Source organism: Hyperoodon ampullatus (assembly GCF_949752795.1).
Source record: "Hyperoodon ampullatus genome assembly, chromosome: 7".
NCBI classification, from domain to species: Eukaryota; Metazoa; Chordata; class Mammalia; order Artiodactyla; family Ziphiidae; genus Hyperoodon; species Hyperoodon ampullatus.
In genome coordinates this window covers 24,168,041-24,195,631 of record NC_136920.1, presented here as the reverse complement: position 1 = coordinate 24,195,631, position 27,591 = coordinate 24,168,041, and positions in this window count along the sequence as shown.

Sequence of the window (27,591 nt, the reverse complement as noted above, 5' to 3'; positions counted from 1 at the left end):
ACCTTTTTGGAAACACATCAATGATTGTAATTTAATTTTGTTTAACATATAATTTTACTTGCTTATATATTTAAATATTTTGTAGCTAAAGTAATTATTCATTAATAAACAAAGATAGTTTAAAATTTAGAAAGTCTAAATTATATATATTTTTTGTTTGAAAAAGAGCTTCATAGAACCCCTAGTATACTAAGTGATATATACTATATAAACTATAAAGCAAACGATTTCAATAGATACCTGATTCACTGAGAAACAAAACTGTGCCTATTGCTGTGTTAGGTGGTTTAGAACTCAGCCCTTGAGTCTTTGTCTGCCTCTGCCCACATCCCTTCTTCCTCAGTGCTGTAATACCTCTACTTTTGGAAATCTATCTATTTAACATGGAGTCAGCTGACCATGGCTCCTTCATTTCACCTGGGTTATCTTGTGACTCAAACCAGGCTGAAAACAGATCTCCCTGTAAATTCTCTGTTGGAACGTATAGTAAAGACTGGATTTTTTATAATCGATAAACTGATAGGATATAGATCTAGATGTGGCTGGGGTCATTTAAAGCCATCTGGTCTACTCTGTAGAGAGAGGCCACTCTTGATAAGGAGATAGTGAGAAACAGAAATCCAACAGCATCACAGAGGACCTGGATACTTTAGAAAAGGCAAATCCAAAGTTTTCCATATTTTTATTCCAAATGGTTTGTGAATAAGATACAGAGGCAGTTGCTCAACTGTAAAACATAAGGAAACATAAAAACAAGAACAGTGTACTTGCTGGCCATTCTAGTTATGGTTGTTTAATTCTTGGCTGGTGGACTGTTAAGGGGCCATCCAATCGATGCTGTAAAATGTGAAAGTAGCCAACTCCCTTTAGACTTTTCAAGACTTCTAGTAAACATATACGCTAAGTGCCTTGCCAGTAAAAGTTGATATCATCTTCTTTCTTAGGAAAAATGGTGGTTGAATAAGTATATGATGAAGGTAAATTTTATTCAAAAATATTTCTCTCAGGAGAACTAAATGCAATAATAGAAAAACAGTATAATTATTGAGACATATTTTTACATTCACAGACAACTTTAAAATTTAAAAAGTTTAATAAAGACCTGAAAAACATATCATGAAAAAAGGGATCTGTGAGTAGGTTAGGGGAGGGAAATGTTGTGTAAAATATCTGTATAAAATAGCACAATCTGCAGCTAATTACTATCATAAATCCAGCATTGAACAATATGTTATACTGCAATGAACAATGGACACCTGTGTAAGCCATGTATATGTATGTGTGTGTGTGTGTGTGTGTGTATATATATATATATGTGGCCATATATGTGTATGTATATATATATATATTTATATGTATATATATGTATATTTAATTGATAACATAGTTTATTGTCCTCAAATTTACTTGTTTCTTTTTATCAGTTTCTCCTTTATCCATTTCATTATCCATTAGCAGTAATATGTGTATGTGTTTTTTTCTTCAATAAGTTTTACTTTGTTTAAAATAGAGAAAGCATGCATCATAGAGCTAAATTTGGAAATAATGAGAGAACATATATAACCATATAACAATATGAGAATTTGTATTATTTTTTGAATCTAGATTTTCATAACTCAGATGTGCACATATATCCCATATTGTACTGTAGACTAAATATTGAAATTAATGTGATGTAGACAATATCCAGTCTCTCCTCTAACGCTAATGAATCTATTACTTTGCATAAGTCAACTAACTATTCCTAGGCTCAAATTTCTCATCTGTTACATGGTCGGGAAAACAAGGTGGAAGGAGGATATGGTTCAACCAGATTAAGGGCTGCCAGTGTTTTCAAGCCAAATACCCTCTTCATTATTGTGCTTATGATTTGAAAGATATAGTTGTCACATTACATTGATTAGGAGATAGTTTTCATTTTAATTACTTACAAATGTATTTTACTAATTGTTGACACATTCAGAACTTGGGATAAGAAGGGAATAACCAGTCATAACATCCTGCAAAGACATTTATTGTTATATTTATCCTGTTAGGCCTTTTGATTATGGTAATTTATTATATCCATTAGACTTCCTGAAATATTGAAAATAACTCCTGAACCCCCATGACAACCTTTTGGACTCTAAGAGTTCAGTGAACCCAGGCTAAAAATAAATGATTTCTAAGTTTCCTTCTAGCTCTAATAGTCCATATTTTCTTGCCTTTAGGTTTCTAATATAGCTTAATATATAAATTATGCTTTATATATGCTAATATAGCATAATATAGCCCATATATAGGTATGGTTAGCTGAGGGCATATGTAGGAAATACAGCTGATTTGCACTTTAGGTAGACGCAGTGCTCAGTAATAGCTCTACAGTGAATTATTCATCATGCCTTCAAACTTTTATGCTTTTCTTCATTCAGCAAAACACATGAAGTTCCTCAGTTGTCCTCTTTTCATTCTCGTCCCGACCAGGGGTCAGAATTCAAACTTAGCTGCCTCAAAGTTGAGTATTATAAATCCTCTCTCCATGGAATATTTAAGAATATAATAAGAAAAACTGAAGAAAATAATTTCAAAACACCTCCACAGACACAGACAAATCACCTCTCTATCCTCAGGCACATACACACAGGCACATACATACACGCTTTTATTCTTAGGGCATCAAGTAAAAAGGAAGGCTATGCCCAGTCAAAGAGGAAGCATTTTATTTTTTCACTCCAGTCTAAGACATGTCTACCAAGCTTCAAGTTTTTACTTTATAAGTGACCTCATCTACTGATTACTGACATTCTTGTAAGGAAACATTACATCTTTTCAGAACTGTGATCTAGCACTGTGGTTCCAATGAAGCCTATGCAGTATCCATCATCAGTATGTAACCCAAAGTATAGGACATGAGATAATACTAGATACTATGTACCACCATGTGTTGAGCTCAAGTTAAGGTCTGTCAAACTCACTCCATTTCCTTGTTAGTTCTTCACTTACATAAACTGAGGAGAGGTAAATAAGGTCAGGGTCCACCTACAAATGTTGTCACATTTTCACATGATCTTTAGATGTTTTTTGTGGTGTTCTTGTTAATTTCACATCAATAAATATTGAAATGGCATAGCCTGGGCTAGAATTGCTTAGAATACCTACTGTATTTTAAAAACAATTTTAATTTAGTCTTTCTCCTTGCTGGAATAAAAAGAGAAGAGACATATCAACAGACAAATATTTCATATGGTGACTTCCTCTATATTCAATGATAAATCTTAAGTTGGTATTCAGTTTTTATTCTTCTTAATATTTTCTATCATGATCCCCATGTATTTTCATTTTTTCCTGGGGGCTCAGGTTTTGTCACTTAGAAGAAAATGGATTTTTTGTTGTTGTTGTTACTCAGACATCAGTCATATTTACTTCAATAGCTATAGATAGTATGTTTTTCTTCAAGAAGAGCTTACTAGATGGGGAAAGGAAAAACTAATGGTCATCGCTCATTCTCCTGGGCTCATTACTCAAGTAGCCATTTATTCTAAGAGGAAAATAACATTTTCTGAGTGTAATTTACATATCCAACAATGATCTACCTTACGTTTTGTTAAACTATAGAAAAGTACTACCCGCTTATCATTATTAAATCTGTCAGGAACTGCAGTGACGTTCTATTGATTATAAGTCACAAACTCCTGGCATTTTAGCTCCTTGAAACCTTTAGAGGCTATTAAATACACTTAAGGATAGTGAACTACAATTTCCCACACCAAAGCACTTGATCTAAGAGACACCCTTATTCCCTCAAATCTTTAGAGACTCACTAATAAGAAAAGCACAGTTGTCCTGCTGAGGTCCTTCTGTATCTGTGATGATGGCAGGGATGCATGGATATCAATGAATTTTCTCTTCTACTTCCCTCATGGAGGAAGACTTTGCCTTTGACATGACATGAAAGGACACATGAAAAAGTGGAAAGTTATCATTTGTATTTCCTAGAGACAAGAGTCCATTCAGTCCTCAGCTCCCCTGATTGTCATGACAAATAAAAAAATATACTCTTAGAATAGAGAAAAACATAAAATCATAAAAACATGCCCAATCAGCTTATGCAAAAACTAACTGTTCACTTGTGTATACTTATTTAGATGTTGTCCATATTGATACAGTTTATACCAATTGGTGCTACTTGTGGGTAAAAACATTCCTCTATGTAAGGTGAGTGGATAAGAGGGCCAGAATCATATTACAGTATCTTTTCTAGAAGCCATGTCTGTTATAACTTACTGTAATATAAGATTATTTTTTCATTGCCAAGATAATATAAAATTATTCATTAATTCAACTAACATTTATTAAGTACTGAGTATGAGGTGCTATTCTAAGTTCTTGTGATTTCCGTCAGTGAATAAATGAGAGATGAAATCTCCTATCCACGTGGAACTTACGTTCTAGTGAGGAGAGATGAATGATAAGCAAATTAATGTTTAAATATATGGAGTATATCAGATCTATCATGCTCTATGGACTTCACAAAGTATTGGTAAACTTCCATGCTTCTAGCCTATTCTTAAATATATGTTTTGAAATGGATGCAAGCCCAAAGCTGTGATGTAAGCTAACATGTCTCTAAGGACTTCTGTGCCGTGGCAAGTAACTACTCTCAAGTACATTGCATGATTCATTAATTTTGGAATTCAGTTGCTTAATGACAGTATCTACAGATATCCCATGAGTATGTATTTCTATGTTCCTGATTGGGCTAATATTCCACAATTATTTGGGGTATAATCAAAAATACTAGTATGTGCAATGTGAAAAACATACAGTAATAGTGACATGTAAGTATAATGAGAAATTATAACCAAGTGGAAAAGACTCACAAATTGATACATAATCACCTTAAGGAAGCTACACAATTAATCTTTTACTCAATTGCAATATAACCTAAAGTAAGTGATCTCATTTCATCTATAAGAAATCTCTACAAATTCAGCCTAAAAGAGGATCAGTCTAAACTAATGAAAAGGAATATGGATTATCTTTCTAAAAATGTTTATTTTTCTTTCTTTAAAATATACTTATTTAATGTTAATGAGTGCCAAAAATTATGATTGTCCACATATTTAATATAGTTTTTAAACTGACTGAATTATTTATTTTGACACATTTCATTTAAAAGTAATGTGTTAGGACTGGGAAATTAAAAATGAACAGCACTGTCCCAGTAAGCAGTGAATAGATAAAAAGTGCTAAGTGCCATATTATGGTACAAAATGCTAAGGAAGTAAATAGTGGGAGGGGTCATTTCTGGTTGTCTGCTGAAGGTGGCATTTGAGATTAGATGTATGATATTGATAGGAATTATCTCTAATAACTGTTTTAGTTTTCTTGCCTTATAACAAATTATCCCAAACACAGTAACTTAAAACCACACACATGTTTTTAATGGGTCAGGAATTTGGGCAAGGTGTATCTGGGCCCTCTGCTCATTGTCTCACTTGCATACGATCAGGATGTTGGCTGGCTGCGTTCTCCTCTGGAGGCTCGACTGGGAAAGGATCTAGTTCCAAGGTCATTTAGGCTGTTGGAATAATTCATATCCTTGTGGTTGAATGCCTGAGGGCCCAAGTTTTTCCCGGTTGTTGGATAGAGACTGCTCTCAGATCTTTGGGGCTGCCTAAAATTCCTGGAGACTACCTGTAGCTCCTTGCTATGTAGAGTTCTACATCACAGCTGCTCACATTAAATCTACTTGTCTACTAAAGCACATTTTATACAACATAACATAATCACAGGGATGACATCCCATCTCTTTTGCCATATTCTATTCATTAGAAGCAAGTCACTAAGTCCAGCCTCCACTAAAGGCAGGGAATTGCACAGACCTGTAGGCACCAGGAAGTGGGAAATTGTGGGCCACATTAGTATCTATTTATCACAGTAACAAACACCCCCCGCCCCCAATTTCACTAACTTGCAAATATTTAGTCTTGCTTGTGTTACGTGTTGGTAGCTGCCACAGCTGTTTTGATTCTATTGAAATGTCTTAATATCCCAGGACCCAGGCTAATGGGCAGCCCTTCTTTGGAAGATACCCTTTCTACAGTGGAAAAAGAAGAGGGAGATACCTGATAGAAACATTTGATTCCTCTATGAAACAACTGCTCAGATGTCATATATAAGCCCACTCACATACCATTCATCAGAAAACATCACATAACAATAGGAAGGGACATACAATACTCTTGACAGTAGAGGGAGGAACAACTATTTGAAACCATAGGACAATCTACTAAACTTTGAAATGAAGATATTGGGGGAGGTTTCAGGACAGTCGTAGAATTGGTAGTCCATGGGGCATATATAAAAGATCTGAATGTTTCCATTTGGAAGAAATCTGTAAGTATATATTTTAAATTGTCATTTTGAGTCTTTGCATTTTTACCATTTTTACATTCTTACATTATAACTGACTCTCCCCAACCCCCTTTCAAACACTAAATTAAAAAAAGAATACACCTACTGATGAAGACACTTTCAATTCTTTGGATGAAAGTGCTGCCTACTGGACCAATAGCAAGTCTTAAGTGGCATTGCCTTCTTTGTTTAATAGCATTCACCTATGCAATCATTTTCATATTTGTTATTTTTTAGAGTTTTATGTAAAATTAATATAAAGAGATCAATGCAATTTTGGTAAATTTTGTACAATCAAAACAAAAATTGATTTAACTGGAAATGCTGAATACAATTAACCTTGGACTTATGCTGGCTGTGTGGGTGTTCGATTGTGAGGGACAATAACAAAACTTTAAAATGTAAAGAATAGGTTTAAAAGCAAGGTTTAATCAATGATTTCATTTGTAATTTTTTAGTTCTTGAGGACCTTCACACATTCACAATTTATAATCTGCTTGATTAATTTTTATAGCTTAAAATTTAGTGGTAAATGGCAATAAGTGTTCCATAAAAAATGTCAGGTAATGTTAATTGACAAAAGAAACTAAGAAATGAAGAGAGATAGAGAAGGTTGGAGGTAGCTGGAATTCTGTGTAAGGATAGACAGAGAAGGACTTATTGAAATATATGACATTTGAGTAAAGACCTGAATGAGGTGCCGGAGGAAGCTATTAGATATCTAAAGGCAGAGGATGCAATGCAGAGGCTCCAGTGAGTGCAAAATTAAATATGCTAGACGGTGAGATGCCAGTAGAAAATCAGCAGGTACTGTAGACCTAAATTGTATAAAATGTATTGAAGCTCTTTGAGATGAAATAAATAAAAGCTATTCATTTGGAAAATGTATCTGGCAGTACCGTAGGGAATGTTGTCAAAGTAGAAAAGGTAGAATTAAAAAACAAAAAACACTAATAGGGCTTTATGGCAATCTAGGCAATAGATGATAAGTTGTAGCAGACACTGTGAGTGCTAAGGAGGTCTACTCCCTTTTTTTCTCCTGGGATAACCAACTTCTTAGGGGGTTTCCCTCTCTCCATCCTGTAATTGAAGAAAAGATGCCTTATCCCTAACTTAAGGCTTAAATTCTGATTGGTTAAGCCTTCTGCAAGTAACCACTTTAGTAATAGAAATGTGAACTAGTTCTGGCAAATGTGATTAAGAAAAATTTCCTGAGGATTTCAGGTTCGTGTTTCTGCACTGATAAAAGATACAGAAAGAAGTTCCCTTGCCTCTAATCTTTTTCTGATTAGTCTTGTATCTTGGGATACCAGACCATTTTCCATTTATGATGAGAGCAAACCATAGGGACGAAATTTTAATACGTGTTGAATTGTGAAAATAAAAACTATAAGAAACTGCACATTTGTTGATGTTCCTGAGATGTTGAATTCAACAACCCTGGGATTGCCAGAGTTCAGGACTTCACTTAAATGACATTATAATACTTTCTTACTGTTAAAACCACTGGATTTGAAATCTTTGCCTTACAGCTTAAAATCTAACTGGAACATAAGGAAAGTAATAAGACCATAACGTAGAGTAGGAGTGGGGAAAAATGGACATAAGCAGTAAGATAACTTAAATTTATTGCAAAGTTTCCATCTACCAGACATTATTTTGAGCATTTGGCAGTTATTAATTCATTTACTCCTCACAACCACTCTGAGAAATAAGCTAAATTTCCTCCAAAAAAGCATGCTTTATTTTCTTTGGCATTAAGTTACTGTTGGAAAATGGCTGACCTTAGAGGAGCTACATTTCCCAGGATCCCTTGTAAGCAAGGCTTGTGATGTGTGCATGTGAATCAACTCAATGTGAATGGAATGATGTGGGACCTTTCCAGGACTAACCTATAAAAACCTTCCCCATGATACTGCCCCATGACATTTTACATTTCTGGGTGGCTGACCTTAGAAATCAATTTTGGAAATGGCAAAGCCACCAATATCCTGTATTCCTGAATGTCTGCATGGGGGAAAACATTCTTGGTAACCTGCTAACACACTCTTACTACCAGCTGAGTAAAATACTTTTTATGAGTGTAAGAAATGAACTTTTACTGAGCAAGGAATGATGTTCCACTGTGATAGAGTCTCTCTATATTTTTGTTCTATATGATATAACCATTCCCTAATTAGAAATTGGAAATTGAAATAGGTGTGTGTGTGTTTGTGTATTGTGTGAATGTTTGTGTGTATGTGAGAATGCACAATCCTAGTTGGATTTTGCTACTGAAGTAATATTAGAATAAAATAATTGGAGATATTTCTTCTTTTTATTTGCTCTGGAACACTTTAAGTGACTTTAAAATTATTTTCTTAATAATAGTAAAAATCTCCTGTGAAATATATTGTTGATTAACATTATTTGTCTTTAACAATTGTCCTATATACATTTTATATCTCCAAATTTATATTTGGAGATTCATTTTGTTGCTTTATTTTTTCATGGTGATTAGTTGTTGCACTGAGAATTTATTGTTAAATCTGAGCATAACAGTCTCACACTATATCTTCTTTTCTGTCTATGGTTAATTTACCTATTATTTTTGAAGGTATATATGCATTTTTGTTTCTCCTATTTCTTTTATGTCAGTTATCTAATGATTTAGTTACTTTATTTTCCTTTTCTCTAAACAAGTATTTAAGGTTATTAACTCTATTACTTTTTGTTTCTTTATTCAGAAATTTTCACTTTTATATTTATTAAAATCATCTTCTAATTCTGTAAGGTTTGTTTTATTTTTTGCGGTACGCAGGCCTCTCCCCTTGCGGAACACAGGCTCCGGACGCACAGGCTCAGTGGCCATGGCTCACAGGCCTAGCCGCTCCATGGCATGTAGGATTCTCCTGGACCGGGGCACGAACCCATGTCCCCTGCATCGGCAGGTGGACTCTCAAGCACCACGCCACCAGGGAAGACCCTGTAAGGTTTATTTTTGTTCCGTTTCTAACATCTTGAATTTGATATTCATTATTTTAATAATATGAAAATATACCATTCATACTTTCTTTTACAACTCTTATCTCTATGTAATTTGTTTTGACATGTAGCTTTTCATTATCCTTAGTTTAGTTTAGTTTGGATTTCATTTTGATATGATAGTATTTTAACATATTCAAGATTTTAAAAGAGTTTTATTTGTTTCCTGGTAAAAGCATGTTGTTTTTGTTGTTCTTGTTGTTATTTTGTATTAACCTCTAGTTTTATTATATTTTTCTCTATACTGTTTCTTCAGTATGGGAATCATTGAGGTTCTCTTTAAAGCACAAAGCAAAATCAGTTTTAGGATTATTCTTGAAAAGAAGCTATATCCTGTTTACAAAACAGAATTTTATGTATACTAATCATTTTTACTATAATATAAAACTTTGTATAAAGGTCTTTATTTACATGATCTTATATGATGTGAACAATAGTTCCATGAAAAATAGGTATTTTTATCCTCAACTACAAATAGAGAGATCAAGGCTCAGAATTAAGTTGCTCAAGGAGATAAATGCCTTATGGTAAATTTCATGTTTTCTATTCCTATTTTGTACCACCTCCCTCAAATTGCAAATTTCTACTCCCAAGTCTCCTGTTTCTCTTTCAAAGGGATTTACAGTAACTGTTAGTCTGTGAAATACCTTTGCTCATTATGGTTACTAGTGTTTTCTAATCATCATGCTCAAATTCGAATCCAATTTGATTAGCCTAAATGTTGGATTATAATCAACTGTTTGTAGCACAGGTTATCCTTTACCTAAAGTAAGGGAGGGACTGGACTATTACTTAAATTATCACAAGAACTGATGTTTTTAATACCCATTACTAAATTACTTAAGTTAGATAGAATTCTGCTACTCTATAGATTGGAATAAATTTATTGCAAGTAGTGTCTTCTATTCATCACAGGAATTGGTTATTAAAAATACTCATTTTGGGCTTCCCTGGTGGCGCAGTGGTTGAGAGTCCGCCTGCCAATGCAGGGGACACGGGTTCGTGCCCCGGTCTGGGAAGATCCCACATGCCGCGGAGCGGCTGGGCCCGTGAGCCATGGCCACTGAGCCTGCGCGTCCGGAGCCTGTGCCCCGCAACGGGAGAGGCCACAACAGTAAGAGGCCCGCGTACCGCCAAAAAAAAAAAAAAAAAAAAAAAATACTCATTTTTATCTACTGGGAACCAATGCAAAATTGTTCATTTTATTGTGTTTCCCAGCTATCAGTTCATTGTTTGGATTACTCGTCTTATAAATGCAAATGAGTGCTAAAGTAGTTTGAATGTTTCCTTTGGGAATGTTAACATATGCTATGTTTTATTTTCTACTTAACTTTGGCCTCTCTAATTCTGTCCCATTATTCAATACAGGATGATGTGGTATTGGAAAGAGAACTAGTTAGATAGAACTGAAAAATCTATCACATATGTATCACTACTTCTCTGAAACTTAGTTTCCCAATCTTATAAAATCATGATAATATCCCTCTATAGGTGTGGGAGCTACATTGTATACATTAGACACAATAAAATTTAGACACTGTCTCCTTTGTAAATCAAGCCATCTCTGTCAGGTAGCCCATTCTAACTGAATAGCCCAAGCTTTTCTCTACTGCATTTCCGTCCTGATTTCAGCCTGAGATAGAAAACAACCTTCCCTATTTAGGGTGCAGTGCTAAGCAGGTTATACTAAGCCTGCCAGGGGATGAAAACAATTTCCTCTCACCCAGGAGTAAAGCTTCACATTTTGTGCCAAATGGCTATGATTAGATGATCCATATCTTGACATAAATGAAGAATGCCTTGAATAAGATCCCCAAATGCAAATCACCCCTGAAATAAATGATCCAGCACTCAAAGGTATATGCATATAATATTCTGAAGTTAGTTATAGCTAATCTGACCACAGACTTGCTGGCAGAGCCAGAATTTTTGCTAGCATTTGCAAGATTGTCCTTCAAGAGGAATTTAGGCACACATTAAATAGCCTAAGGTGTTATAAAAATACCAATATCCAGTTACTCTAATATGCTCCCAGATTTGAAAACAACTGACATACAGTATATCATTTATTCTCAGCAAAATTCAGTGAGGGCATTCTTTTTTGTTGTTTTTTATTTTATTTTTTAATTTTTTATCGGGGTAGGTATAATTGATTTACAATGTTGTGTTCATTTCAGGTGTACAGCAAAGTAAATCTGTTATACATATACATATATTCACTCTTTTTAAGATTATTTTCCCATATAGGCCATTATAGAGTATTGTATAGAGTTCCCTGTGCTATACAGTAAGTCCTTATTAGTTATGTATTTTAGGTACAGTAGTGTGTATATGTCAATCCCAGTCTTCCAATTTATCCCTCCCCACTCCCCCTTACCCCCTGGTAACCTTACGAGGGTATTCTTATTATACCTACTTTTCAGATGAGGAAAACAAAGGTCAGAGGAGAGAGGCTTCCTCAAAGTCACATAATTATAGTGGTTTCAGAAAGTTGAGATCTAAATAGTTTTCTTACTCCAGAACCTCTCAAGAGGAGACTGTCTTCCATACTTTAGGATTATATTGAGAAACACTGTCTTTGAAGTAATTTAGAAAGTGTATTACCTCTGAAAATTAAATAAAAAATAAACCAATGTACAAAGACACTTCTAAAAGCAAAGCAAAAAAAAAAAAAAAAAAAAGACTTCAAAGCTGACAAGAGTTGAGCTTGGGTAGAAGTACTAGTATAATAAAAAAATAATAATAATAATGGGGATTTTTTTTCCAGCTAAAGAAACTGTTATAGACTGAATGTGTATTTCTCCCAAATTTTGTTAAATTCTAATGCCCAGCATGATAGAATTTGGAGGTGGGGCCTGTTGACTGAAAAACATGCACAACATAAAAGTTGAGAATTATATTTTATTTGGCAGACAAGCCCAAGATGCAGCCTCTCAGATAACTCTGAGGGACTGCTCTGAAGAGGTAAGGGAGGAGCTAGGATATATAGGAGTTTTTGCAACAAAGACCAGGTAGTCAGAACATCAAAATATTACTGTTAATTAAAGAAAACCAGACATCTCAAGTTAATAAATTTAGTCCTTTTCTGTACCTGGGAAGATGCAAAAGTCTGCACTCATTGAAATCACTCCTTTGATATACAACTCAGCTATCTGGGGCCATATCCTGTGCTTTATCATCCTGAGTTGACTCAGGTTTCACTGTTGGGATGGCTGTAATGTGATGGTTTGATGGCTGCAACATCCTTTGTTTACTGATATGGCAGGCAACATTTTTTCATGGACAGGCCTTTGGGAGCTGGGTTATAGGGTGGAAACTTTGTGAATGAGACTAGTGCTTTTATAAAAGAGACACAGAGAACTCCTTTATCCCTTCAGCCATGCATGGACACAGAAAACATATGGACATCTATGAACTACGAAGTGGGCCTTCACCATACACCAGATTTGCTGATGCCTTGATATTGTATTTCTCAGCCTCCAGAACTATAAGAAATAAATTTCTGTTGTTTATAAGCCACCCAGTCTATGGTATTTGGGCTGTGGTAGCAGCCCAAACAGATTAAGACAGAAACACAGAAAAAAAAAAAAGTCACAAAGATAAACTTTGTGCCTATTTCAAAACATTCAGGGAAAAGTCCACTAGCCTTCCAAATCGAAATACAGGAAATATTCATAGGAGATATAGGAATAAGTTACTACTTTATTTTAGCCTTTTCAGTAATATAACTAAGAAAACTACAGTCTTCTGATTATAACATTTTTCTTCATATATAAAATGTAATTTATATCAAATGGTAGTTTCTCTCCAATATGATGAGTCACTTAAGGTGGTATATAATACATGTTCACTTTGCCATTTGTATTGTTTATTGTCAGTGTATAAGTTGGCTTTCTGGCTTGTATATCAGGATTTTTTACTTTTTTTTTTTTTTTTTTTTTTTGTGGTACGCGGGCCTCTCACTGTTGTGGCCTCTATTGTCGCGGAGCACAGGCTCCGAACGCACAGGCCCAGCGGCCATGGCTCACGGGCCCAGCCGCTCCGTGGCATGTGGGATCCTCCCGGACTGGGACACGAACCCATGTCCCCTGCATCAGCAGGCAGACTCTCAACCACTGCACCACTAGGGAAGCCCTGGATTTTTTACTTTTATTAGTTTGGCATATCTGTTCTACTGAATCCTTTGAGACTACTCAAATCTCATTTTAATAATCTCTGTTAAAATATTTTGAAGTCTCCTCTTAATTTTAGGTAGTAAAATTAATATTAGTATGGCATAGTGCCATTATTTTCCTTTTTCTGTCATTGCATAAGTCTGAATAGACTGAATAATGATTCAGTTCTCATTAACCTAATATAATTAAAGTATTCTTTTCTTTTAACTACCAAAATGACAAAGATTTTAATTAAAGCAGACTCATTGCCAATGAGGATTCAGTGAAATAGACCTTCATAAGCTTTTGGTGGCAGTGTAAATTGTGACAGTGTCTTGAAATGAGTTTGGCTCAGGTATCACAAAACTTTAGTTTCTGTTCTCTAACCCCATAATCCTTCTGAGATACAATATTACTTTTTGCCCCTTGAGTTTAAACACAGTAATCAGAGAGCTGGGTGAGATATCTATAGCTATGGGTAAAGGTAGGTATAGATACAGATGATATAGATATAGGTACAGTTATAGTTATAGATAGTTACATCTGCAGATATACAAAGATCTAATCTTAGATATATCAAACTCACTGATCTCCAGGTCACATTTTTGGGTGCCTAAGGGAATCCATTTGAGCAAAATTGGTCTAGAAACCAAATGAAAGAATTAAAGAATAAAATATACCTAAACTGGTATATATCACACCATGCTGTGATTTTCCCAAATAAAGAGTAAGATCAAAGAGAAGCAATCAGAAAACAAATAGAGGACAGTGAAGTCCAACTTTCAACTGGAGGCTACTTTTCTACTTGTAAGGAAATAAGAGTTAACTTAGAATATGGGTTACTTATGCAATGGGAAAGAACTTCCTCGGTTAATTCCTTTTTTTCTAGTCTGCCTCTGAAATTTGCAGATAAAGAAATGATTATCAGTGACCAATATGCTCCCATGAAGTTATTTACACAAGGTTCTATAGCTGAAGAGTAGAGGGGGCAGGACTGGAATGCAGAGGTCCTGATTATTATCTGGTGGAATCTTTTGAAGTTCAAACTTTTTGTTTCTTGTATATATGCCTTAGTACGACTTGTTTACACTTTGTACATTGCAAAACAATTTACATTTCTTGTTTTTTAACAGACTTGTGTTCACTGGGGACATTTGTGTACAATGATTCAGTAATACGGCATTGTACTATAGATCATGTTATAGTTTTCATGTCTCTAGCAACAGACCTCACAGCTGAAAAGCTAATCATTTTGTATAATTATTCAACCCCAGGGCATCTCTGCCAGAATCATCTAAAGTAACTGATTAATTACAGGGATACCTGAAAACCGAAATTGAATGAAAACACAAGGGGATGGGTCAAACTTTGCTGACAGGGGCATAAGTACTTAATACTGGTGTGAATGGGAGTTTTGCCAAGGAAACTACAGGGAAGATTTGATTCCAGAGTTATAAACTGGTGATTAAAAGCAGAAATCACAAATAATTTCAAATGACATTTCTATAATATGTGAGTAACTTTCTTGATAGAAGCAATATGCAATTTTTTGGTCATGTCACACACCAAAGTATGTTTTCACTCTAAATTTTACTAACCTTCTCAATAATATTCAAGGTTTAATTATTGAAACATCCACTGCATATGTAGAAGTTGCTAGTTTTAACCCCCTTGAAAGACTTAAACTTTCATATGAAAAGAAATCCTTCATGCACATAAAAACAGGAAGATGGAGAAAAACTAATATTTCAGTTTCTATTTAATGGGTATTTTTTTAAATTTTCTGATCAATGTTTTATAGTAATAAGGCATGGAATTTGAAGTTCAGACTATCTCAGAGGCTTCCTATTGTTTTGAATTTGGTGTGATATCATGAAAATGAAAATAATTAATATTATGTATATGATTCTAATCTTGTTCATATCCATTTTTCTCCACTAAGTCAGTTCTTTTTAATTACCCTTTGCCCTTATATGAGGAAACTCTGCTGAGTACACAGGCATAGAACTCATAGGTATTAGCCTTATTGTGTGTTCTTTTCCCAAGTGCAAAAAATACAGTGATTTAAGAATATCTTGAGGATATTGCATTTATTTTATATAGTTCACAAAAAATATTAGAGTTATTATATAAGAACAATTCGTCAAAATATCTGTGTTGGGTTTTTTTTGTCTTTTTTTTAACGTCTTTATTGGAGTATAATTGCTTTACAATGGTGTGTTAGTTTCTGCTTTATAACAAAGTGAGTCAGCTATACATATACATATATCCCCATATCTCCTCCCTCTTGCATCTCACTCCCACCCTCCCCATCCCACTGCTCTAGGTGGTCACAAAGCACTGAGCTGATCTCCCTGTGCTATGTGGCTGCTTTCCACTATCTATCTATTTTACATTTTGTAGTGTATATATGTCCATGCCACTCTCTCACTTCATCCCAGCTTACCCTTCCCCCTCCCCATGTCCTCAAGTCCATTCTCTACATCTGCGTCTTTATTCCTGTCTTGGCCCTAGGTTCTTCAGAAACTTTTTTTAGATTCCATATATATGTTTTAGCATATGGTATTTGTTTTTCTCTTTCTGAATTACTTCACTCTGTATGGCAGTCTCTCGGTTCATCCACATAACTACAAATAACTCAATTTCATTCCCTTTTATGGATGAGTAATATCCCACTGTATATACCTGTCACATCTTCTTTATCCATTCATCTATCAATGGACACTTAGGCTGCTTCCATGTCCTGGTTATTGTACATAGAACTGCAATGAACATTGTGATACATGACTCTTTGTGAAATATGGTTTTCTCAGAGTATATGCCCAGTAGTGGGATTGCTGGGCTGTATGGTAGTTCAAATTTTAGTTTTTTTAAGGAACCCCCATACTGTTCTCCATAGTGGCTGTATCAATTTACATTCCCACCAACAGTGCAAGAGGATTCTATTTTCTGCACACCATGTCCAGCATTTGTTGTTTGTAGATTATTTGATGATGGCCATTCTGAATGGTGTGAGGTGATACCTCATTGTAGTTTTGGTTTGCATTTCTCTAATGATTAGTGGTGTTGAGCAACCTTTCATGTGTTTGTTGGTAATCTGTATATCTTCTCTGGAGAAATGTCTATTTAGGTCTTCTGCCCATTTTTGTATTGGGTTGTTTGTTTTTTTCACATTGAGCTGTATGAGCTGCTTGTAAATTTTTGGAGATTAATCCTTTGTCAGTTGCTTCATTTGCAAATATTTTCTCCCATTCTGAGGGTTGTTCTTCATCTTATTTATGGGTCCCATTTGTTTCTTTTTGTTTTTATTTCCATTTCTCTAGGAGGTGGTTCAAAAAGGATCTTGCTGTGATTTATGTCATAGAGTGTTCTGCCTGTGTTTTCTTCTAAGAGTTTTATAGTGTCTGCCCTTACACTTAGGTCTTTAATCTATTTTGAGTTTATTTTTGTGTATGGTGTTAGGGAGTGTTCTAGTTTCATTCTTTTACAGGTAGCTGTCCAGTTTTCCCATCACCACTTATTGAAGAGGCTGTCTTTTCTGTCTTGTATATTCTTGCCCCCTTTATCAAAACTAAGGTGACCATATGTGCTTGGGTTTATGTCTAGGCTTTCTGTCCTGTTTCACTGACCTATATTTCTGTTTTTGTGCCTATACCATACTGTCTTGATTACTGTAGCTTTGTAATATAGTCTGAAGTCTGGGAGCCTGATTCCTCCAGCTCCATTTTTCTTTCTCAAGATTGCTTTGGCTATTCGGGGTCTTTTGTGTTTCCATATAAATTGTGAAAAATTTTTTCTAGTTCTGTGAAAAATGCCATTGGTAGTTTGATAGGGATTGCACTGAATCTGTAGTTTGCTCTTGGTAGGATAGTCATTTTCACAATGTTGATTCTTCCAATCGAAGAACATGGTATATCTCTCCATCTATTTGTATAATCTTTAATTTCTTTCATTAGTGTCTTGTAGTTTTCTAAATAGAGGTCTTTTGTCTCTTTAGGTTGGTTTATTCCAAGGTATTTTATTCTTTTTGTTGCAGAGGTAAATGGGAGAGTTTCCTTAATTTCTCCTTCAGATATTTCATCATTGGTGTATAGGAAAGCAAGAGATTTCTGTGGATTAGTTTTGTATCCTGTTGCTTTACCAAATTCATTGATCAGCTCTAGTAGTTTTCTGATAGCATCTTTAGGGTTCTCTATGTATAGTATCATGTCTTTGGCAAACAGTGACAGCTTTACTTCTGCTCTTTCAATTTGTGTTCCTTTTATTTCTTTTTTTTTCTCTGATTGCTATGGCTAAAACTTCCAAAACTATTTTGAATAATAGTGGTGAGTGTGGACAACCTTGTTCTGTTCCTGATCTTAGTGGAAATGGTTTATGTTTTTCACCATTGAGAATGACGCTGGCTGTGGGTTTGTCACATATGGCCTTTATTATGTTGAGGTAAGTTCCCTCTATGCCTACTTTCTGGAGGTTTTTTTTTTTTTTTTTTTTTTACCATAAATGGGTGTTGAATTTTGTCAAAAGCTTTCTCTGCATCTATTGAGATGATCGTATGCTTTTATTGCTTCAATTTGTTAATATGGTTTACCACATTGATTGAGTCACTTATACTGAAGAATACTTGCATTCCTGATATAAAGTCCACTTGATCATGCTGCATGATCCTTTTAACATGCTGTTGGATTCTTTTTGCTGGTATTTTGTTGAGGATTTTTCCATCTATGTTTATCAGTGATATTGGCCTGTAGTTTTCTTTCTTTGTGACATCTTTGTCTGGTTTTGGTATCAGGGTAATAGTGGCCTTGTAGAATGAGTTTGGGAGTGTTCCTCCCTCTGCTATATTTTGGAAGAGTTTGAGAAGGATAGGTGTTAGCTCTACTCTAAATGTTTGACAGAATTTGCTTATAAAGCCATGTGTTCCTGGGCTTTTGTTTGTTGGAAGGTTTTTAATCACAGTCTCCATTTCAGTGCTTGTGATTGGTCTGTTTATATTTTCTATCTCTTCCTGGTTCAGTCTTGGAAGGTTGTGCTTTTCTAAGAATCTGTCCATTTCTTCCAGGTTGTCCCTTTTATTGGCATAAAGTTGCTTGTAGTAATCTCTCATGATACTTTGTATTTCTGCAGTGTCAGTTGTTACTTCTCCTTTTTCATTTCTAATTTTATTGATTTGAGTCTTCTCCCTTTTTCTCTTGATGAGTCTGGCTAATGGTTTATCAATTTTGTTTATCTTCTCAAGGAACCAGGTTTTAGTTTTATTGATGTTTGCTATTGTTTCTTTCATTTCTTTTTCATTTATTTCTGATCTGATCTTTATGATTTCTTTCCTTCTCCTAACCTTAGGGGTTTTTTGTTCCTCTTTCTCTAATTGCTTTAAGCGTAAGGTTAGGTTGTTTATTTGAGATGTTTTTTGTTTCTTGAGGTAGGAGTGTATTGCTGTAAACTTCCTTTGTAGAAATGCTTTTGCTGCATTCCATAGGTTTTGGGTTGTCGTGTTTTCATTCTCATTTTTTTCTAGGTATGTTTTGATTTCCTCTTTGATTTCTTCAGTGATCTCTTTGTTATTAAGTAGTGTAGTGTTTAGCCTCCATGTGTTTGTATTTTTTACAGATTTTTCCTGTAATTTATATCTAGTCTCATAGCATTGTGGTTGGAAAATATATCTGATATGATTTCAATTTTCTTAAATTTACTAAGGCTTGATTTGTGACCCAAGATATGATCTCTCCTGGAGAATGTTCCATGAGCACTTGAGAAGAAAGTGTAGTCTGTTGTATTTGGATGGAATGTCTTATAAATATCAATTAAGTCCATCTTGTTTAATGTATCATTTAAGGCTTGTGTTTTCGTTATTTATTTTCATTTTAGATGATCTGTCCATTGGCAATAATGAGGTATTAAAGTACCCTACTATGATTGTTTTACTGTCGATTTCCTTTTTTATTGCTGTTAGCATTTGCCTTATGTATTGACATGCTCCTATGTTGGCTGCATAAATATTTACAATTGTTATATCTTCTTCTTGGATTCATCCCTTGATAATTATGTAGTGTCCTTCTTTGTCTCTTGTACTATTGTTTATTTTAAAGTCTACTTTGTCTGATATGAGAATTGTTATTCCAGCTTTCTTTTGATTTCCATTTGTATGGATTATCTTTTTCTATCCCCATACTTTCAGTCTGTATGTGTGCCTATGTCTGAAGTGGGTCTCTTGTAGACAGCATATATATGGGTCTTGTTTTTGTTTCCATTCAGCCAGTCTTTGTCTTTTGGCTGGAGCATTTAATCCATTTACATTTAAGGTAATTATCGATATGTATGTTCCTATTCCCATTTTCTTAATTGTTTTGGGTTTGTTATTGTAGGTCTTTTCCTTGTCTTGTTTTTCCTGCCTAGAGAAGTTCCTTTAGCATTTGTTGTAAAGCTGGTTCCGTGTTGTTGAATTCTCCTTTCTTTTGCTTGTCTGTAAGGTTTTAATTTCTCCATCAAATCTGAATGAGATCCTTGCTGAATAGAGTAATCTTGGTTGTAGGTTTTTTCCTTTCATCACTTTAAATATGTCCTGGCACTCCCTTCTGGCTTGCAGAGTTTCTGCTGAAAGACCAGCTGTTAACCTTATGGGGATTCCCTTGTATGTTATTTGTTGTTTTTCCCTTGCTGCTTTTAATATTTTCTCTTTGTATTTAATTTTTAATAGTTTGATTAATATGTGTCTTGGCATTTTTCTCCTTGGATTTATCCTGTATGGGGCTCTCTGTGCTTCCTGGAGTTGGTTAACTATTTCCTTTCCCATATTAGGGATATTTTCAACTATAACCTCTTTAAATATTTTCTCAGTCCCTTTCTTTTCCTATTCTTCTTCTGAGACCCCTGTAATTCGAATGTGGGTGCATTTAATATTGTCCCAGAGGTCTCTGAGACTGTCCTCAAATCTTTTCATTCCTTTTTCTTTATTCTTCTCTGCAGTAGTTATTTCCACTATTTTATCTTCCAGGTCTCTTATCCGGTTTTTTGCCTCAATTATTCTGCTATTAATTCCTTCTAGAGTATTTTTAACTTCATTTATTGTGTTGCTCATCATTGTTTGTTTGCTCTTTAGTTCTTTTAGGTCCTTGTCAAACATTTATTTTATTTTCTCCATTTATTTCCAAGATTTTGTATCATCTTTGCTATCTTTACTCTGAATTCTTTTTCAGGTAGACTGCCTATTTCTTCTTCATTTGTTTGGTCTGGTTGGCTTTTACCTTGCTCATTCAGCTGCTGTGTTTTTCTCTGCCTTCTCATTTTGCTTATATTACTGTGTTTGGGGTTTCCTTTTTGCAGGCTGCAGGTTCATAGTTCCTGTTGTTTTTGGTGTCTGCCCCCAGTCACCAAGTTTGCTTCAGTGGGTTTTGTAGGAGTCCTGGTGGAGGGGACTGGTGCCTGTGTTCTGGTCTATGAGGTTTTTTCTTGTGTTTTTGGTTGGCAGGACAATGTCCAGTGGTGTGTTTTGACGTGTCTGTGACCTTATTATAATTTTAGGCAATCTCTCTGATAATCGGTGGGTGTTTGTTCCTGTCTTGCAATACTGTCACCATTGAGAACTGTAGCTTGCTGGTCATTGAGTGGAGCTGGGTCTTAGCCTTGAGATTGAGATCTCTGGGAGAGCTTTTGCCGTTTGATATTATGTTGAGCTGGGAGGTCTCTGGTGGACCAATGCCCTGAACTTGGCTCTCCCACCTCAGCAGCACAGGTCTGACACCTGCCCAGAGCACCAAGACCATGTCAGCCACACAGTTCTGAAGAATAGGGAGAAAAAAGAAAGAAAGAAAGGAAAAAATAAAACAAGATAAAGTTATTAAAGTAAAAAAAAAATTATTTATAAAAAAAGAAAAAAAAAAGAAAGAAAGATAGAAGAGAGCAACCAAACCAAAAAACAAATCCTCCAATGATAACAAGCTCTAAAAACTATACTAAAGAAAAACAAAAAAAACAAAAAACGGACAGACCAGACCTTAGGACAAATGGTAAAAGCAAAGCTATACAGAGAAAATCACACAAAGAAGCATACACATACACACTCACCAAAAGAGAAAAAGGAAAAAAAAAAAAATATATATATATATATATACATATTTTAAAAAAGGAGGAGGAGAGCAACCAAATCAATAAACATATCTAGCAATGATAATAAACTCTAATTATTAAACTAAGATAAACATCAACCAGAAAGAAATTAGATGCAGAAAGCAAACCCCAAGTCTCCAGTTGCTCTCAGAGTCCACCGCCTCAATTTTGGGATGATTCGTTGTCTATTCAGGTATTCCATAGATGCAGGGTACATCAAGTTGATTGTAGAGATTTAAACAGGTGCTCCTGATGGTGTTGGGAGAAATTTCCGTTTTTCTTTTTGTTCACACAGCTCCTGGGGTTCAGCTTTGGATTTGGTCCCGCCTCTGCATGTAGGTCACCTGAGAGCGTCTGTTCTTTGCTGAGATAGGACTGGTTTAAAGTAGCAGCTGATTAAGGGGCTCTGGCTCACTCAGGCAGGGGGGAGGGAGGGGTACAGAATGCGGAGGTAGCCTGCGGTGGCAGAGCCCAGCATGACATTGCACCAGCCTGAGGCACGCCGTTTGTTCTCCCGGGAAGTTGTCCCTGGATCACGGGACCCTGGCAGTGGCAGGCTGCACAGGCTACCAGGAGGGGAGGTGTGGATAGTGACCTGTACTTGCACACAGGCTTTTTGGTGGCTGCAGCAGTAGCCTTAGCGTTTCATGCCAGTCTCTGGGGTCCACGCTATAGCTGCTGCTCGTGCCCTTCTCTGGAGCTTGTTTAGGCAGTGCTCTGAATCCCCTCTCCTCATGCACCCTGAAACAACCGTCTCTTGCCTCTTAGGCAGGTCCAGACTTTTTCCTGGACTCCCTTCCAGCTAGCCGTGGTACACTAGCCCCCTTCAGGCTGTGTTCACGCAGCCAACCCCAGTCCTATTCCTGGGATCTGACCTCCAAAGCCTGAGCCTCAGCTCCCAGCCCCCACTCGCCCAGGCAGGTGAGCAGACAAGCCTCTCAGGCTGGTTAGTGCTGGCTGGCACCGATCCTTTGTGTGGGAATCTCTCTGCTTTGCCCCCTGCACCCCTGTAGCTGTGCTCTCCTCCTCGGTTCCGAAGCTTCCCCCCTGCCACACCCTGTCCCCAACAGTGAAGGGGCTTCCTAGTGTGTGGAAACTTTTCCTCCTTCACAACCTCCTCCCCAAGGTGCAGGTCCCATCCCGATTCTTTTGTCTCTTTTTTTTTATTTTTTCTTTTGCCCTACCCAGGTACATGAGGAGTTTCTTGTCTTTTGGGAGGTCTGAGGTCTTCTGCCAGCGTTCAGTAGGTGTTCTGTAGGAGTTGTTCCACATGTAGTTGTATTTCTGATGCATTTGTGGGGAGGAAGGTGATCTCCACGTCTTATCCCTCCGCCATCTTGAAGGTCTCCCTGTTTTTGTTTTTTGTTTGTTTTTGTTTTTTAACCATGGTCTTGTTAATTGCCTCTTTTATTAATTGTATACATTCCAAAATGTGTGAGGATGAAAAGCTCTTTATAATTTTATTTCAATCCACTCATTTTAAAATGAAGAGACATTGGTTCTTGTCAACAATAGTTTACAGTAAAACCTTAAATAAGAACTCATGACTTTGTCCCCGAAAATCATGTGCTTTTCCAGTACAGTTATAGGGAACCTACAGTAAACAACCTGCAATATTTTCAGAGGGAAAAAAAGGTGAAAATGTGACCACTTTTGTAAAGTTTGGAGAGGACAGTCTAGAATCTTTTGAGCATCAATGACCTTAATTTTTGGAACCTCAAGAGAGGCCAAAAAAATCAGATTAATATTAATTTATTCCTTATAAGACAGTGTAATAATTGAAAATATAACATCAAATTCGGCATAAGGTATTTTTAACAAACTATTAAGAGAATTTTGGAAATGAGGTTTCTAGAGATGTCTAAAGTTTTATCATCTGTTTTGTTGTCTTATTTTTCTTTTCCACCTGTCTGTGAACCCTTCTAGACAGGAGTGATGTTCTATCCATATTCATTTTGAAGCACCTAGTATTATACCTTAGACTTGGTGGTAAAGAATGTATGTTTGATAGATGAATCATTTTTGTAAAAAAAAGCAAATTAATAAAAAGTAAATTAATGAAAAGCAAATTAATCCAGAACACAGAATGTATGCTGTGAATACAACTTCATGCTTACAGTGGATGACATTTATAGTTTTCTCCAACATATAGTTATGGAGGACACACTGTGTAACAGGCACTGTTTTTTGCACTGAGGTTACAATGGAGTGATGATCAAAGCAAACTCAAATCCTTGCTTTCATTAATTTTATTGGAGGAGAGATAAAAATCAAAGAGTCAAAATATAAATTAAAACTAAGATAATGATAAATACTGGAAGGAATTTAACACACAGTAGTAGGCTAGAGTGTGACTTAAACAAACCTATTGCCTATCATGTGGAATCACACATTCTGTACCTTGGGTCCTTTGATTTTTAGGGAAGTTGGTTAGTAAAGATACCACTTCCTTATCTTCTCATTAGTAAAAAGTTACAAATAATAAATAATAGATTAATGTTATATACAAATTATGCTAAAATTACAAAGGACAGTTTGAAGTTTAATAATGTAAAGTGATGCATCCTCTCCCAAATAGATCATCCAAATGTCAGTAAAGAAAACTGGACCCTAAAATCAATTAGGGGATGTTATGCCAATTAAGTGGAAGCCACAGAGAAAAATAAACTTTCTTCTTATTTTGTTATCATTATCAATATGGGCCCTCCTTTTCTCTGATATAAATTTCCTGGAGGATGTTTCTGCCTAAGATCCTTAGTAATAGTTCCTTTTCCCAATATTTATAAGGTTAAATGAACATCCTTCACGTTTCTCCTCTTGACATGTTAATCTATTATTATACCCCTCACACACCACCCTGCCAAGAACCTATTTTGCTTCACTTAAGGTTTATTAGTCAGAAATAGAGCAAAGGGTACAAATTAGGTCTTGCAAGTTCTAGCTGTCAGAAAAATCAGCCAGCTGTGATTGATTAATAGAAGAATGTATCTGATTTTGCAGTGCAAAACCCAGTTGCAGTTGTTTAGTATGATTCTGTCAGCAAAACCTTCTCAGCTGATAATCTTTATAGAACAGCCATCTGTTTTTGAGGATTACAAATACTTTATCAAAATATTTATGACATGTTTCCTCTGAAAGATAACTTATCCCTTTCAATAGATTAATGTCTTAAGGGTAACTGCAAAGCTAAGTAGAGAGAAAAACTTAATTTTAAAATTTATCTCAGTCAAAAACAAATCCATGCCAATGTTTCCCTACTGTCACTAGGTTATTAAATTAATATCAACTCGAGTTGGTTTCACTTTTATTCACAGATTTAAAGTCGATTGTATGAAGAAATAGCTTACATTTAAATGGCTAATTTGAGGTTAAAATACCTCTCTCTTTTATCAATAAGTGTGCCTATATAAAATATATGAAATTAATGATCAATTCTAAATGAGTATTTGTAAATTAGAAAATACGTTTCTTAATTTCCTGGAGAATATATTTGTAGATTTATAAACAGAATGAGTTCTTTTCCTTTCTAATGAAAATTATATAAAATACCTTTATCTTTTTAAAAAAGTTTTCAACGTGGTTAAGAGGGAAGAAATTTTGCCTCAATCTAAAGTTTTATTACACTTTTGTTTGTTTTTGCCATGAAAAACATTGTTTGTGAGATGAATGCAGTAAGGAAAGAATACTTTGAAAGAATTATAACAAAAGATATAAACATTATATTCTGAATCTTTGTCTAAACTTATGAAAAGTGAACTTCTAAATACTTTAATATAATTAAATGGACTTTGTCTCAGTAATCACTTTTTTTCCATAACTCACGTTGAGTTTTGACTTTTCCTTTGTATATAGTATCAGTAAAAAAAAAAGAAGAAAAAGAAGAAGCAAACTTTATTTGTTTTGAGTGATTTTCCCTAATATATACTGTTATTTTACTTGAGGGAAAAAAACCATAAACTAAGAAGCAATGTTCTTTGTTGTGGGTCAAATTTCTGCCTAAGAAATTGGAAGTGGTTTCAGTTTAGGTGTTTGTTATTTTTACTTACTTTTTCATTATTTGTCTCACAGGTTAGATCTGAAAATATACTGATTTTTCTACTTCTATGAAATCACCTTGGAATCAACATTCTTTTAATTACAAAAGTGGAATATTATTTAAACCTACGTATCATTAAGATACATTTTACCAGAGATAATATGCAGTCAGATGTATTTTTAAAATACTATATCAGAGTTTGCAACTTGCTAAGACAATACTGTGTTTAGCAAGAAACAGAAGACTATATTGTTGAGTTTAAGTAGTTTACAGTCTAGTGATAAGGCCTGGCATGGATAATTATGGACCCTGTGAATTGAATTTTGGATTTAGATAGACCTGATTTGAATGTCAGCCCTGCTACACATTGGACTATGATTTCCCTAACTTCTCTGAAATTTAGCATAACCTGGAGTTGATTAGCATCAACACTAAATTGTCAGTGCTGGAGTTCAAGGAGAAAATGGAGATTGTATGTGAAAAGAAAGCAGCACAGTGATTGGCACATAGAAACTCAATCAATATGACTTCCCTATTCTCATAGAGCAAGAAATACGTGGTGTTATCAAGGAATTGCAAAGAAATATAGAAGCACAGAGTGAGGAGAGGTTAATTAAATTATAGAAATCTATGAAGTTATAATATGAACTAAATAAATATTAAATGCATTTGCAGTGCCGAAAACATGAGAGGATGGATTTATATGCAATTCCTGTCCAATTTTGTTTGACCTCAATAAATATCTTATTCCTTTTACTTTTATTAAAAAGTGCTACTATTATATTCTTAATAGAGTCGTAGTTTCAGACAAAAGAGAAAGACCTACTAAGTAAATGAAATTTAAATCCAATAAGAATAAGTACAATTGAGATTAAATGAGAATTGCACTGAATATTGTTCCATGTGTTTGAAGTTAAATTCAATATAATGCACTGTGGGCTATATTTTCCTCTGACATTACAAGATCTGAAAAATTTACTCAAAAAAGTTGGGTGGGAATAAAAGAAAAATCAAATTGGTGTCATTTTTCTTCACATAAAAATGTATTTTAAAATTTATATGGCATAATATATGCTGAAAGGAAAAGAGTGAGTAAAAGGACTTGCCAGCTGATAGCTAAAGCAAAAGCAAAAACGAAAACTTGACCTTAATAAACTCTAAATAAACAAACTATCAGATTCCATTTTACCATCATTAAGGCACATGTTTACTGATTCTGCACCTTGGTTCCCTCATCAAGGCTTCCCATGATATTCTTCATCTTAACCTGACTTTTTCCAGATAAAAATAGTGGTGGTGGCCAAAAGGAACACCCAATACCTACCCTCATATAACAATTATGGGAAGCACCATTTGCGTTCATTCTTATTCCTTTTCTAAAAAATTAATTAATTAATTAATTATTGTGTGTATTGGGTCTTTGTTTCTGTGCACGGGCTTTCTCTAGTTGTGGTGAGGGGGGCTACTCTTTATTGTGGTACATGGGCTTCTCATTGCTGTGACTTCTCTTGTGCATCTAGAGCCTGTGCACACGGGTTCTAGGCACACAGAGTTCAGTAGTTGTGGCATGCAGGCTCAGTAGTTGTGGCTCGAGGGATCCAGAGTGCAAGCTCAGTAGTTGTGGCATATGGACTTAGTTAGTCCACGGCATGTGGGATCTTCCCAGACCAGGACTCAAACCCGTGTCTCCTGAATTGGCAGGCAGATTCTTAACCACTGTTCCACCAGGGAAGTCCCATTCTTATTCTTTATGCACATGTTCCCCATGTGTACTTTAGAAATTTTATCACTGTAAATTCAGCTGATCTTTTTCTTTAATGTCATTTCTTGGTTGTACCATATGTAGTCACTGGGAAAACAAAAAATCATTAAAAAGTA